Source organism: Mesoplodon densirostris, chromosome 2 (genome assembly GCF_025265405.1).
Source record: "Mesoplodon densirostris isolate mMesDen1 chromosome 2, mMesDen1 primary haplotype, whole genome shotgun sequence".
NCBI lineage: Eukaryota > Metazoa > Chordata > Mammalia > Artiodactyla > Ziphiidae > Mesoplodon > Mesoplodon densirostris.
The window spans coordinates 88,691,190-88,706,518 of NC_082662.1; positions in this window are offsets into that span (position 1 = coordinate 88,691,190).

Below are 15,329 nucleotides of genomic sequence, written 5' to 3' on the forward strand. Positions count from 1 at the left end.
TGTTTTGTTATATTGCCACCAAACTGGGAACTACAGATATGGAAGAATGGTCTTAGGACAAGAATAAATTGGAAATAGGCACAATAGCTCAATTTTGTCCTGGTAACAGAGGTCTGAGGAAGAACAATGTTGCTATGAGATGATTTTTGTTCATGGTAAACACCACAGTTAACACCTTTATTTCAGCATTTTTTCACTGAATAAATACAGGCAAGGAAAATGTTTATGAATGGGCTGCATTAAGTTAACGTGTATGAAATTTACTGGCTCCAGGCACGCTGTGGCACAGCATTCTGTTCACAACAGGAACAAGTTGAAAAGAAAGTAGAATGAATGAATAAATGATAGGCATTTAATGAACCCTGATTTCCTTCTCCTTCATCACTGTTTCTTCCTTAATTGATAGGTGAGTCAAAAATTCAGGTCTGCAATGTGGCCTGGAAGATTTCATGCTAAAAACAATACAAAACAAACAAACACAAATATATTTATCAGTGTACAACCCAATGGTATTAAATTTATTTTGAGTAACATAATTTTTTAAATCTCCAGAGTAAATTCAAATAGTAGGCAAAATGCCATGGTTTTTACTTAAAATCTCAGGAAAGTGGACATTTTTGTATGTGCCTATTAATAACCCTATAATATATGTTTTCATGAGTAAAATAAAATTACTAATAGACCCCTACAGTTACACTGCTGAGAGCTGCATATCAGGATGAATTTGCATGAAGAATGTAAATTTCATTTTTTGTCATAGTGATCTGACTTTCATCACATGTGGCTATTACATTTTTAATGGATGCTTAGCAACTGTGTCTATAGCTTTTGTTTGGTAATGTATATTTTAGGGAAAAAATCACATTCAACAGGAGTTAGAAAAAATTCTGTTTTTTATATTGATTGATGCACATTAATTGTTTACCAGAATATTTAAACATCCCCCAAGCTCATCTTCTGAATAAATCATTTGCAAACTCATAGGCAAATAGAGCATAATTGATGGGAGTAGCATTCAACAAATGCCTTGTGATTTGAATTTTATGTGTGTTTTATTTATTTGGTTTTATGGATAGCAGAAACTGAATAATATATTTATCTTGGGGAAGAATTTTCCCCAGTAAGCTAACTAAGAAACTAAAATTTGATATCTCTGCTTGGGATAATTTGAAACTGAAGTTGCATTTGTTTGAAAATAATTTTAAAGTTTTGAACTACCCAGTAATACTAAATACAAGTTTTATTGAAAACTACAAATGCAAAGCAATTGAAACATTGATCACTGGGGAAAAAAAAAAAGGAGTGGGGGTAAAGGAAGGAAATGAGAAATGGTTTTATTTCTCAATAAACATGTCATTGCTGATTAAAGAAAGATATGAGATTCCATTGTATGCTACAAAGGAGGATGACATCAAAGTGTCCTGTTGGTAGCAAACTAGCTATGTAAACCAAAAAATAGAGCTGCATTAAAAATACAATACATTGAAACAGTAATTTTTCAATGCTGGGTAAATACTGTGGACATTTTAAATTCAAAGATAAGCAGAATCAGCAGACAGTGACAGTTAAATTTGCTAAAAATCAATAGAAGAGCAGTAAAATGCAATTTTCTTAAACCAGGCTGTAACTTCAAGTGAGTTGAACCATTCCTGATTCAACTGAGAGATTTTTAAGTAGGACTTAAGAAAAGTGGATTTAATATTGTTTCATTTTATTAGTGCTTGAGCAACATAAATGTGAAACGCTTTGAAGTAATCTACATTATATTTTTATTAGCCTCAGAGTTTCTATATACATATTTTATGTTCTTTTCAGAAGCTTAAATAGTATTACATTCTAATTATTATTTGCAGATGGTATTTGTTTTTCTCATAATGACCAGTCAGAAATCAGTACTGTGAGTTCATGAAAAAGAATCATTTCATGTTGAGTAGCAGTTACTCAGTATGCATTCTAGCTCTTCCTCTCAGAGGGAAAGATTTAAATAATGTATGGCGGGTTCCTTTGTAATGAGGCGCTCTTTTTTTATGTTTTGTTGCGATTTTGTCACTTTAGAGGAAATGTCATTAGTTAACGGGTCACAAATCATATCAAGGATTTCATCGATGCCATATAATTGAGCTATATATCTTTTAATGGGTGGATGAATGTCATTCAAGGCTCTTGGGCATTTAATTCAAATACTAAATTTAAAAGCCATGAGCATATTGATGAGTTAGGAAAAGATACAGAATTTTTTGCATGACACGAGACCTGGGTGAATATCTTCTTTTTTCCCTTTCTTTCTCATTAAAGATTGATCTAAAGATTTTTTTTGAGGGAGACTTATTTGATAGACGTAGCCACTTTTTTGATTCCAAAAGTGGCAATAAAAAAATCGCTCAATAAAACACCATTTCCCATTTCTCTTGTGTCCAGTACTCCCTTCCTCTTCAAATGCAGCTGTTTTCTTAAGGATTTTTTCAAAAGTGAAGGCCATGGGAAAAAAAAATAAAAAAAGACAGCTTCTGAAGAACCAAGTAGCTTCTTAAAGCACTGAATCGAAGTGTTGCTTCTAAGCATTGTGTGGCTTCTAAAATAGGCTATCTTGAAATAATAAAAATAAAAATAACAAATCTCAGCAAATTTTATTTTAACAAAAGAGTAGCCTTCCTAAACATATCTTTCATTATTCTGTCATCTCTTTTTCTTTCTTTTTTTTTTTTTTTTTTGCTGTACGCGGGCCTCTCACCTTTGTGGCCTCTCCCGTTGAGGAGCACAGGCTCCGGATGCGCAGGCTCAGCGGCCATGGCTGACGGGCCTAGCCGCTCCGCGGCATGTGGGATCTTCCTGGACCAGGGCACAAACCCGTGTCCCCTGCATCGGTAGGTGGACTCTCAACCACTGCGCCACCAGGGAAGCCCTGTCATCTCTTTTCTTAAATGTTTCCTGCATGTGAAATCTCTTGTATCCTCTGGCACACATGACTTGTTAGGTATTGATATTTATTTTGTGCATTTATTTATTTTTAACATCTTTATTAGAGTATAATTGCTTTACAATGGTGTGTTTTTGCTTTATAACAAAGTGAATCAGCTATTCATATACATATATCCCCATATCTCTTCCCTCTTGGATCTCCCTCCCACCCTCCCTATCCCAGCCTTCTAGATGGTCACAAAGCACCGAGCTGATCTCCCTGTCCTATGTGGCTGCTTCCCGCTAGCTATCTATTTTACATTTGGTAGTGTATATGCGCATTTATTTTTATTGCCTACACATTTTGCTATTATGCCACGTCAGGCCCTTTGTCAACTGACAGTATGTGTAGTCCTGTATTTGGGATACATGTCTAGGAGGCAAAATAGGTAGCAGCAACATAAAACACAAAATCAGCAACATCATATGCCAGAGAAAACCTTTGTTTTTTTACAAAAGTTTTGTAATATTCTCTTAACTTAAAACACTAGCATGTTAATTGTACCTGTTTTCCAAAGAGCATGCCATTATTATTGACATGCTGCTAGTTTTATGGTCCCAGGATGCACGAATTATTAGTGTTGCTTGACATTTTAAAATCCCTAACTCTATAGCCTATAGCTATATTCCTGTTAGCTATTACAGGCTTTAAGAGGTCATGCTAGTTCTTGATCAGTGATTGCTCAGTATTTCAGAGGTGTCAGATTCTCTTGTTTTTAAAAATAAACTTGGTTGTTACTTTTGGACTTTATAAAACATTGTCTAAATAAAGTTGTAAAGCACTGTTATGTGTCTGATGCTTAGAGGACACCTACGCTGATTTTTGTAAAGAAACTACAATTACTTTTCTACCACTATTTTTTTTTTTTTTTTTTTTTTTCCTTTTTGCGTTATGTGGGCCTCTCACTGCTGTGGCCTCTCCCGTCGCGGAGCACAGGCTCCGGACGCGCAGGCCCAGCGGCCATGGCTCACGGGCCCAGCCGCTCCGCGGCATATGGGATCCTCCCAGACCGGGGCACGAACCCGCATCCCCTGCATCGGCAGGCGGACTCTCAACCACTGCGCCACCAGGGAGGCCCTCTACCACTATTTTTTAACACTAAAACAATACTATTCAAATGCAATTATTATTAGATTTCAGTGCCTTTCTCTCAAAGCATTCCAATGAAATATTAAAACAGCACTATATCATACATAACTGAATATGTCTGAATACTTATTATCCAAAAAGTCCATCTGATTAGGAGGAATAATGAAAATAGTTGAGTTACAGGAAGGTATAGCATATTTATGAGTCTTTAATTTTCCAGGAACAACATACTCATTCGTATCAGACTGAATGGCTATTTGCTTGTCGTGGAAAGATACAAGCATTGGAAGCATGAAACACAAAAACAGAAATATCAAAGACATTTGATTTTTTTTTCAAAGAATTGTGATACTTTACTTTTGCACTCTGTTTGTTTTTCATTGTGAGAAGATGTTAACTGACAAATTTTTTGAAATCTTTAGGCAAATCAATGCATTCCCAAATAATATGTCTGTGTTTGGGGGTTTTAATTATTAAAGAATTACAATGAAAATATATTTTATTTCATTTTTTTCCTTTAATACACACTTACCCTCTCCTGTCAGGAAATATTTTAAATTAGGACACCTGAAATGAAACTCAGCACAATTAATTGCCTGTTAGTCTCTTACACTAGATCTATACTACTAGTTATGTTGCTAAATTGTGGGTTTGGAAACTTGCTTTATACAGGTTGACTCCCAGCTCATCAAAGGATGTATTCCAAAGTCCCAGTGAATTAGTTCCAGTGATCAGTTGAGAATAGGAAACACATTTTTCAGTGTTCTCCCACTGTCATATTTAATGGCTGATTTTAAGTCTTTGTCCTAACTCATCTCTCTGAAGCACTTCAATCTGTGGGACAATTCTCTATATCTTGAAATATTCTTTTCCTTTGGCTTCCATTCTTCTTCTCTTCGCATCGTATCACTAACCAATCTTTCTCAATTTCCTTTCTGGGTCCCTTCCCTTTTCCCATTCCTTAGATTCTCCTTTTTCATTCTCTTCTCATTTATCCAAAGAACATTTGTGAAGCAATTACTATGTGTACTATAGTGTGAAATTTCTGAGGTATTCAAAAGTGCATACAATAAAGGCACTATCCTGAAGACCTTGACTTTTAATAGTGAAGAAAGCATGTAAACATATCTTTCTTTCTTTCTTTCTTTTTTTTTTTTTTTTTTTTTTTTTTTTTTTGCTGTACGCGGGCCTCTCACTGTTGTGGCCTCTCCAGCTGCGGAAACAGGCTCCGGACGCGCAGGCTCAGCGGCCATGGCTCACGGGCTCAGCCGCTCCGTGGCATGTGGGATTGTCTCGGACCAGGGTACGAACCCGTGTCCCCTGCATCATCAGGCGGACTCTCAACCACTGAGCCACCAGGGACGCCCTAAACATATCTTTCTAACTGAATGATGTCAATGCTCTCTTCTCTGCATGTTCTGCCCAGGTAATCTCACTGATCCTCAAGACCTCAACTACAGTGTATGCTGCATATCCCTGACACTTACCTGCAGCTGTATTTCCAGCTCCTTACTAGACCTCTCTCTTTGGATGTCCTCTAGACACTTAGAACTCAATGTGTCACAAAGTAAATTTTTTCTGAACCAATGATACTTTAACTTCCAGAAAAAAAAACTCATAATTCATCTACTTGATTCTTGGTCTTGAATGTTGTCACTTGTGTTAATACTTTCTCAGTCTTATAACCTCTAAATTATCCTTGACTAGTGCTTTCTATTTCCTTTCTTACACTGAATTTTTTTTTTTTTTTAAAGTCTACTTATTTTCCTCGGAATATAAGTCTACTTATTTTCCTTGGCTTCTGAATATCAATTCCTCATTGCCACTTTCTTATTTCAGTCCTACCTCACCTCTCATCTGGATGAATGGCAATAATTCCATATCCTATTGCCCTACCATGTAGACTAGTGGAAATATACGGGGCTTTGGAATCTTTCAAAATGATTAAAAGCACAGCTGCACCACTGACTATATATGTGATCTTAGATAGTGAACTACTTACTCCAAGCTTCAGTTTCTCATGTATGACATGAAGTAATAATATGAACATTTCCAATTTGTTGAGAAAATTATTGTATAATATAATTCCTGGCATATATTAAACACATATAAATATTAGTTACATTCTCACTTCAATTTATCCCAGACAATACCATTAGAATGATCTTCCTTTAAAATTCTGATATTCTCCTATTGAAAATCTTCATTGAATTCCCATTGCTTAAAAATTACACTCACCTGGATATTTTAACTCCAGTCCACTTCTCTAACCTCATTTCCTGTCTCTCCACTCCTGGCTTCTATTGACTAAATTGCACTAACCTTCTCACCATTCACTGAGCTCTCCTACCCCTGTGAATACTCTATGTCTACCCAGACTGTTCCTGCCCCCTCTTTGGAAAGGTCTTCTCCCACCTCTTCTCTTGGTAAAACTCCTATTCATCTTCAAGACCCAGATCAAATGGCACATCTTCTGGAAGTCTACACTGTCTCATCCAAGAAGAAATAGTCATTCTGCCTTTTGTACATCAGCATCACTTTGTTTACAAACAATGGCATGTTACTTTCTTGTGACCTTTCCTATATGAGCTTCAGTTTGCTAAACAATAATAACAAGGAGAACAGCAGTAATAACATTTGTGGAATACTTCCTATATGTAAGGCATCGTACTGTGCCCTTTATGTTGCTTATCTCATCTGGACCTTACTGCAACACAGTGAGGTATCAATAGATGTTATTTCATCCTTAGTTTACTGATGAGCAAACTGAGGCTTAAAAATTTGCAATTAGTCCTAGATGAACCACTTAGGTAGATCTAACTTCAGAATCCATGCTTTTAAACAAATATAATTATTTATTTTAAACATCATATGTTGATTCGCAAACCCCTGTAAGAATACGATAAAAGTAATTTTTAAAATACTATTTGCAAATCCATTTCCATATCATGTAGCTCATGGATCTTCTGAGGAATCCACTGATCTGAAGATAAAACCCTTTTCCTTACAGATCAAATTTTTAATTCTACAATCTGATGAACAGCTATTATCAAACTTCTCATTTTTAAGTAAAGTCCACATTTAAAATGACAACCTACAGTTATCTCAATGATGTGGCTTCTAAGGAAATTGAGATCCTTTGGGTTTCCTGAAACAATGTTTGAAAAACACTGGGTCACGGTAGTGACATGTTCAACTCCTCAGAAAATGTTTATTTCTCTTCTGTTGGAGAGTGAGCTTATTACGAACTGTACAAAATTTATCCTTGCATCCCATCATGAGTTTTTTGAAGGGTTATTTACTTAATCAAGCTTTTATCTGAATATATCAATGAGGCTGGGATTTAAAAGAAAAGTTTAACATGTTTCCACAACCAAGGTAAGTTGGGCAAAGTACTTTTTTCTTTTTTTTTGCGGTACGCGGGCCTCTCACTGTTGTGGCCGCTCCTGTTGCGGAGCACAGCCTCCGGACGCGCAGGCTCAGCGGCCATGGTTCACGGGCCCAGCCGCTCCGCAGCATGTGGGATCTTCCCGGACCAGGGCACGAACCCGCGTCCCCTGCATCGGCAGGCGGACTCTCAACCACTGAGCCACCAGGGAAGCCCCCAAAGTACTTTTTATCATGAAAACTGAGCAGCATTGACAAATAGCTAACATGAATGGAAATGTGTTGATCCAGATTATTGAGATCACCCCCAGACATATTTGGATCAATGCTCAAACATGTGAATTATAAATTAATCAGTGGGAACAAAGTTGTGCTTATATATGGATAGCAGAATTGCAAATTGGCTGCCCGTGGACTGAATTTGGCCCATAAACATGTTGTTTGTTCTGCCTGATATTTTTTTAAAAATTTAAGACAGTATTTAAACACCAGGGTATTTGTTTTTTACATGAATCTCTGGGTTTACAGCTTCTCTTGAAAATTTGGAAGCTCTGATAACACTGGGCCCATATTCTCACGTGGCAACAATTGGCTAGAACTGAACAGCAGATGTTCCCTCTACATAGGACTTGTACTTTCCAGTGTAGCACAGCCTCCAGCAGGCCCATTTCACCCATTTACTGTACCTGCCTGTCCCTTGTTGGTAGTTGTAACCTTAGAAGACTGGTCCGGAAATTTGAAGAGTTTATAGGAAACTGTTACTTTTAATAATGCATCATGTGCTGCAATGCAAAATGAAATCACCTCCTCTAGAGTGTAGGTTAGAGGGCTTCCCTGGTGGCGCAGTGGTTGAGAGTCCTCCTGCCGATGCAGGGGACACAGGTTCCTGTCCTGGTCCGGGGAGATCCCACATGCTGCGGTGCGGCTAGGCCCGTGAGCCATGGCCGCTGAGCCTGCGCGTCCAGAGCCTGTGCTCCGCAATGGGAGAGGCCACAACAGTGAGAGGCCCGCGTACCGCAAAAAAAAAAAAAAAAAAAAAGAAAAGAAAAGTGTAGGCTAGAGATATACATTCGTAGATAGTCACTGAGGCTGCTGTGACTCACAAAAATAGTATAAATAGAAAAACCCCACGTTTAAATATTTGGAATCAAATACTTTTGACTATGCAGAAACAAAAGACTTGAATCCTCGCCTCCTGGTCAAATCCACACCTTCTTGAATCCAGGTACCCTATGATGAGTATGAAATTAAATCCAAAAGCCCAATAGTATTTCAGTGAATAAGTCTTCCACAGTTAAATATAATTTTAATATTGATTATCTATAAGAAAGATGGGAGGACGGGGTTGGAATGAAGATCTATTTTCTTTTTATTCTCTTTATTTTGGTATTATTAAATTTGTATATCACCTTGTAATTAGAAACAACAATATAAACAAGCAAAACATAAATGGGCAAACATTTTATTTCATCATATTTTACGATTCTTTGTTTTCTAGTCTTTTCAATCTGGTGATGATGATGCTAGTATTATTTAAATGGTCTAGTAGGTTATAGTATTTCCAGTTATTCTAAATCCTTACAGTTCTATAGGACCTCGAAGGAAGTTTCATCATGAGAAAAAAATTAACTGTATCATGGTTTAATTGTTTGTGTTGGCTAACAAATGTAACACTAAATTTCTATTCCTAGTGCTTTGTTGAATCTTAGACCAGAGGATATATTAGAGGACTGATGTGATTTAGAAGGACTTTGAGTCCCTTAAATTATCATGAAAAAACCAGCTCAAATTTCTTTGATGTGTCACTCATCTTTCAGCAGCCCTGGTAATATTAGAGCACTTCATTTTTTTCCAAAGCACTTTCACATACTGCAAACTTGCCTTTAGGTATTGCAATTAAGTTAATTTAGGATATTTAGCCTAATGGAAGTATGAACAAGGATAGCTCAGAAAGGAGGGTGACTGATTGAAGACTTTTCTTTCTGGTTCAGCAGTCTTTAAGACTGAGAGATTTAATAATTCTGATAAGTAGGTAACAGGAGAACCAATACCTAGGAAGACTCCGGAAATGTGAACATTGTCATTTGTATTAGATTCTCACCATTTATGGATTTACCATTTGAAATTTGATTCTTCACAAACTGCCCCAAATGTTTATGACATTTAAAAGCTGTGATCATTTTTTGAACCTTAAAATTTGAATTATTTTCTTTTCAACTCTGGTAATTTGAAGAAAATCACTTAGCTAGTATGTGAACCTAGTTACTCACTGGACATCAATGCTACCTGTTGTTCTCTAACCATCTCTGCATACAAAGCATCTCACTTAGAATGGTTTAAAAAACACAACTATTTCTTTGTGGAAAGGAACTGGTCTTCAAAAGAGAAGAGGAGATTAGAGAGTCAAAAACGAAAGTGATTAACTTCTGGTGAAAGAATTTCTCAACTGAAATAACCCAACACTGAAAGCAGTGTTTCTGTTTATAAATTTGGAAACTTCAGATTTCAAATATCGAAAATATCAGGAGTCTACTACCCTTTTGGTATATCCTTTAATACCAATTCTCTTATTTTCAACACTGGACACATTGAAGTTTGCTAAAAGGTCAATTTAATCTTCATTTAGTCAAACAAAAAAATACTCATTGAGTGCCTATTCATGCAGATTATGGCATTAACAGAGATTAAAATAAAGCATTGTTACAAATAAGGTTCCTTCCAAAGATATTCCTCACCTTCTGGATTTAAAGACTTCTATTTCTGCTCATATGGTCCTCTGATTATTCACTTTCCTTTTAATTCTGCTGTATCTTTGCATATGCCTTTTATTCCCCCTTAAATGATGTCTATGCCTAAGTGCTGTATTTGTTCCAGATTCAGCTCGGGTGGTAATTTCTCCAGGAAACCTTGTCAAGGAGAGTGGAGCATCTTTGCTTGAGTCTACTCAGCACTCTATACTGACTTCTCATGACGTTTCCCATTGTAATGAGATTATCCATTCTTGTGCTCCTCTCTACACTGGTATCTCCATCACTAGGACTTTAGCTTACTAAGGGGTTAGACCATGTTTCTTTTTCAATTAGTGGGTATCCCCAGTGCACATCAAAGTGCCTAGAAGAGTAAACATTCACTTAATTTCGATAAAGTTAGGAGAACCAGGTGGAGAAAAATGCCCGTCTGGGAGAATGGGATGATGAGGTGAGGTGGATGCTGTCCTGGAAGGAAGAAAAAGCTGAAAGGCAGCAGAATTCACTATATACAGAGCATCAACGTGCAGTTAATTGAGAGCTGACAGTACACTGCCAAATGAGAAAAGAGCAACCTCACTGGAGAATAAACTTGCATCAAATCCAAGAAATACAGTAGCCGTTTGCTCAATGATCATACGATTGGGTTTGATTCTGAGCCTACCAGGCAGTACTTTGTCAAAATGATTCAACCAGATGTGTTTCATATCCAGAGGAAATAAAACATTTAGGATAATGCAGTAATGTTCTAAACTTAAAAAAAATGCAAATAAAATATCTTCTTGAAAGAGGCATAAATTACAAAACTCAACCATATATGTAATTTAGGTTGTATCTATGCATTCAAAAAGATAAATTATAAATGTATGTCACTAATTTATCTTTTAACAATCTTCATGTTGTTACATGGTTTCTTGTTATAATATTAAATAATATAGATACCAGATCTAGACAAATTTTTCTTAGTTTAATTGTTCTAATTATGAAAATCTGATGAAGCAAGAATTCAATCTGGAATAGCTCTCTTCTTTTGATTCTCCTTTAAACATTTTATATTTATTCCATTTAGTGTGATTTCTGTCTCTTGATACAAAACAAATAGTCTTTAACATATTGTTTTATTCATATAAGATTCCCAGAAAAATGCTGATTTTTAAGATTAGGAATCTTTTATAATGACAATATGTCTAAAAAATAGGTCTAGTTATTTGTTTTTGCCTGAGGATATGACTTAAATCAAGGCTTTCCAATTACAGTCTGAGGAAAGGAAAACAGGTTGTATAAATAATTTTACGACCAAATATTACTATCTTCCTACACTGAGGGCTGTGACATCCTGAGCACCGTACTAGGCCCTGGGACAACCAAAATTAATTAGAGAAAGCTCCTGCTTTTGAAGAGTTAATAATCAAGTAGGAAGATAGACACAATAACAGAAAATGCAAATATTTGAAAAAGAATTAGCTAGAGCTTTGTGCAGGTGCTATAGTAGCAGAGAAGGGAGGGCATTTGCACCAGTTTGAAGGCTTTATAAAAATGCGGTGGAGATGATGCTGAGTCTTAAGGATCAATAAAAGGAGGTGAAGGGGGCCTTCTCTGGTGGCGCAGTGGTTGAGAGTCTGCCTGCCGATGCAGGGGACACGGGTTCGTGCCCCGGTCCGGGAAGATCCCACATGCCGCGGAGCGGCTCGGCCCGTGAGCCATGGCCACTGAGCCTGCGCGTCCGGAGCCTGTGCTCTGCAACGGGAGAGGCCACAACAGTGAGAGGCCCACGTAACCGCAGGAAAAAAAAAAAAAAAAAAGGAGGTAAACTCCTCCTTCTGGAATGCTTATCCCCCAGAAAGTCAAATGGTTTTTTTTCTCTCATTTCAGTCAGTTCTCTGATCAAATGCCAGGTAGTACTCCCTAATCTGTACTCTCTGTCTCCTTACCCTACGTCATTTTTTTCTGAGGAGTTATTACCATATGCTTATTATTTATTGTCCACATTAAAGCTCACATGAAGGCATGAACTTTATATGTATCTGGATTCAAAGTTCCTAGAAAAGGAAATGATTCTCCATAAATACTTGCCAAATGAGTGAAACAATGACCCTACAAGTATTAATAGCAAATGAGCATACCTGAGATTCAACTTTTCCTCTGTGACTATTTCGACACATAAAATGACTTAGGTCAGGAAACATGTTAAACAACCCTGAAGTTGAAGATAAAAGCATGAATCATGGAGAGGAATAAAGTTCTCCATACTCCATTCCTGTTCCTAAAACTGCTCCATCAGTTTCGTAAAGCTTTTCTGAAGAAACCAGAAGCCTGATATATTTATAGGATCAAGAGTTAATCTCACATATTAAAGTTAAATTTCAAGGCCGAACTAAGTGATATTAGAGCATCTAGATCAACATATTTTTGACAGAGCTTATGCCATAAATTATTCTTGCAATATAGTCATGACTATAATCTGAAGATTTTCTGGCCTAGACGCCCTACTCCCATAAAACTACACTTTTTCCAGGATTTCTCAATTCTCTAATAAATGAAAATATAAACTTCATTGTCACAAACCAACACATTCATAACTTTTAATTTGGTGCAATTCTCCTTGAAATTCTCAAGAAATGTGTATTTCTTTCCAAATATATAATATATTGTATAATTTATATTTGCACATGTCTACATGCTCTAGATATGCTGAATACAGATTGTGGGAAAATATTTGAATTATATTAATAGGAAAAGTGATCTAGTGGTTATAAATAGGTCCTGCTAATTATTAATATCACATACTATATATCTTACACTTGAATTTAATTACTTCAAGTTAATAAAAAAAAAAGGCAGCTATTTTATTTGATTATAGGGTAAGTTAAAAGACCTATTTTCCTAATCCTTGTAATATAGGTCATGCACTTTTAAAACATTTGAGAACATAATTTGATTTTATATTATTTTACATGCTTGTCAAACTTCAAGCATGAAAACAGCATTAGTGCTCTATAACTACAGGTTAAATTACATTTTGAAGAACATATATATTATGTACATGAGGAATATATATATGTTAATATATATATATGTTCAGAATATACATATATAGTTTGATGTAGTCTCACTTGTCTATTTTTGTTTTTGTTACCTGTGCTTTTTGTGGCATATCAGTGAAATCATGGCTAAAACCAGTGTCATGAAGCTTTTGCTCTATGTTTTCTTCTAGGAATTTTACAGTTTCAGGTCTTACATTTAAGTCACTAGGTCCATTTTGAGGTGATCTTTTTTTTTTTTTTTTTTGCATGGTGTAAAATAAGGGTCCAATTTCATTCTTGTGCATACAGATATCCAGTTTTCCCAACATCATTACTGAAGAGATTATCCCATCATCATTATGTATTCTTTGTACCCTTGTGGAAGATCAGTTGACTATATATATGTGGATTCATTTCTGAGCTCTCTATTCTGTTCCTTTCGTTGATATGTCAGTCTTTATGCCAGCACCATACTGTAGCTTTGTAATATATTTTGAAATAAGAAAATGTGATGCCTACAGCTTTGTTAATCTTTTTAAGATTATTTTGGCTCTTTGAGGTCCTTTAAAGTTCCATATGAATTTTAGAATTGTTTTCTCTATTTCTATAAAAAAATTGCCATTGGGATTTTGATTGAGATTGCATTTAGTCTGTAGATTTCTTTGAGTAGTATGGACATTTTAACAATATTAAACCTTCTAATCCATTAACACAGGATATTTCCCTATTTTTCTGTGATTCCATTCCTTAATTTCTTTTGTCAATGTTTTGTAGTTTTTTAGTGTACTTCTTTAATTGCCTCAGTTAAGTTTATTTCTAAGTATTTTTATTCTTTTTGTAAATGAAACTATTTTCCCATTTTCCTTTTTGGATAGTTCACTGTTAGTGTATAGAAATGCAACTGATTTTTTATGTTGATTTTGTATCCTGCAGCTTTATTACAGTTGTTTTTAGTTTAACAGGTGTTTTTGTTGTGGTGGGTTTTTTTCTTTTTTTGTCTTTACAGAATAATAATCAACAGAGTGAACATATGGAATGGAAGAAAATATTTACAAACCATATATTTGATAAGGGGTTAATTTCCAAAATACATAAGAAATTCCTACAATTCCATAGCAAAAAAATCTAATAATCCAATTTTTTAATATAGAGTTAAGGACTTGAATAGACATTTCTTCAAAGAAGATATGCAAATGGCCAACAGGTATATTAAAATATGCTCAACCTTGGTAATCATCAGGGAAATGAAGACCAAAACCACAATGAGATATCACCTCACATCCGTTAAAATGGTTATGATCAAAAAATCAAAAGACAATGTTGGCGAAGATGTGGAGAAATTGAAACCCTTATACTGTTGGTGGGAATGTAAAAAGGTACAGTTGCTGTGGAAAACAGAAGGCAGTTCCTCAAAAAGTTAAAAATAGAACTGTCATATGATCCAGCAGTTCCACTTCTGGGTATTTATCCAGAAGAACTGAAATCAGGATCTCATCTCAAGGAATTATTAGCACTTCTATGTTCATTATAGCACTATTCTCAACAGCCAAGATGTAGAAACAACCTAAATGTCCATTAAAAAATGAATGGATAAAGAAATATGGTATATACATACAATGGAATATTATTCAATCTTCAAAAGGAAGGAAATTCTGCAATATGTGCCACCTTATGCTAAGTGAAATAAGTCAGTCACAGAAGGACAAGTACTGCCTGATTCCACATATATAAGCTATCTAAAAAAGTCAGACTCATAGAAGCCAAGAGTAGAATGGTGGTTGCCAGGGGATGGGAATAGGGAGAAAAGAAGAGTTGCTAATCCATGGATATAAAGTTTCAGTTATGTGAAATGAATAAGTTCTACCAATCTGCTGGTCATTTTATGTATAGTTAACAATATCTTATTGTACATGTCCAATTGTGTTAAGAGGGTAGATCTCATGTCAAGTCTTCTTACCACGATTTAAAAAAAGAATATATATATATATATATATATATATATATATATATATATATATATATATATATATATATACATATAATTTAAAAATCTGTGAGTTTTTTAAAATATTCAAATGCTTTTTTCTTTTTGTTTTGAAAAAATAAGTTCCACTACTAGAAGTA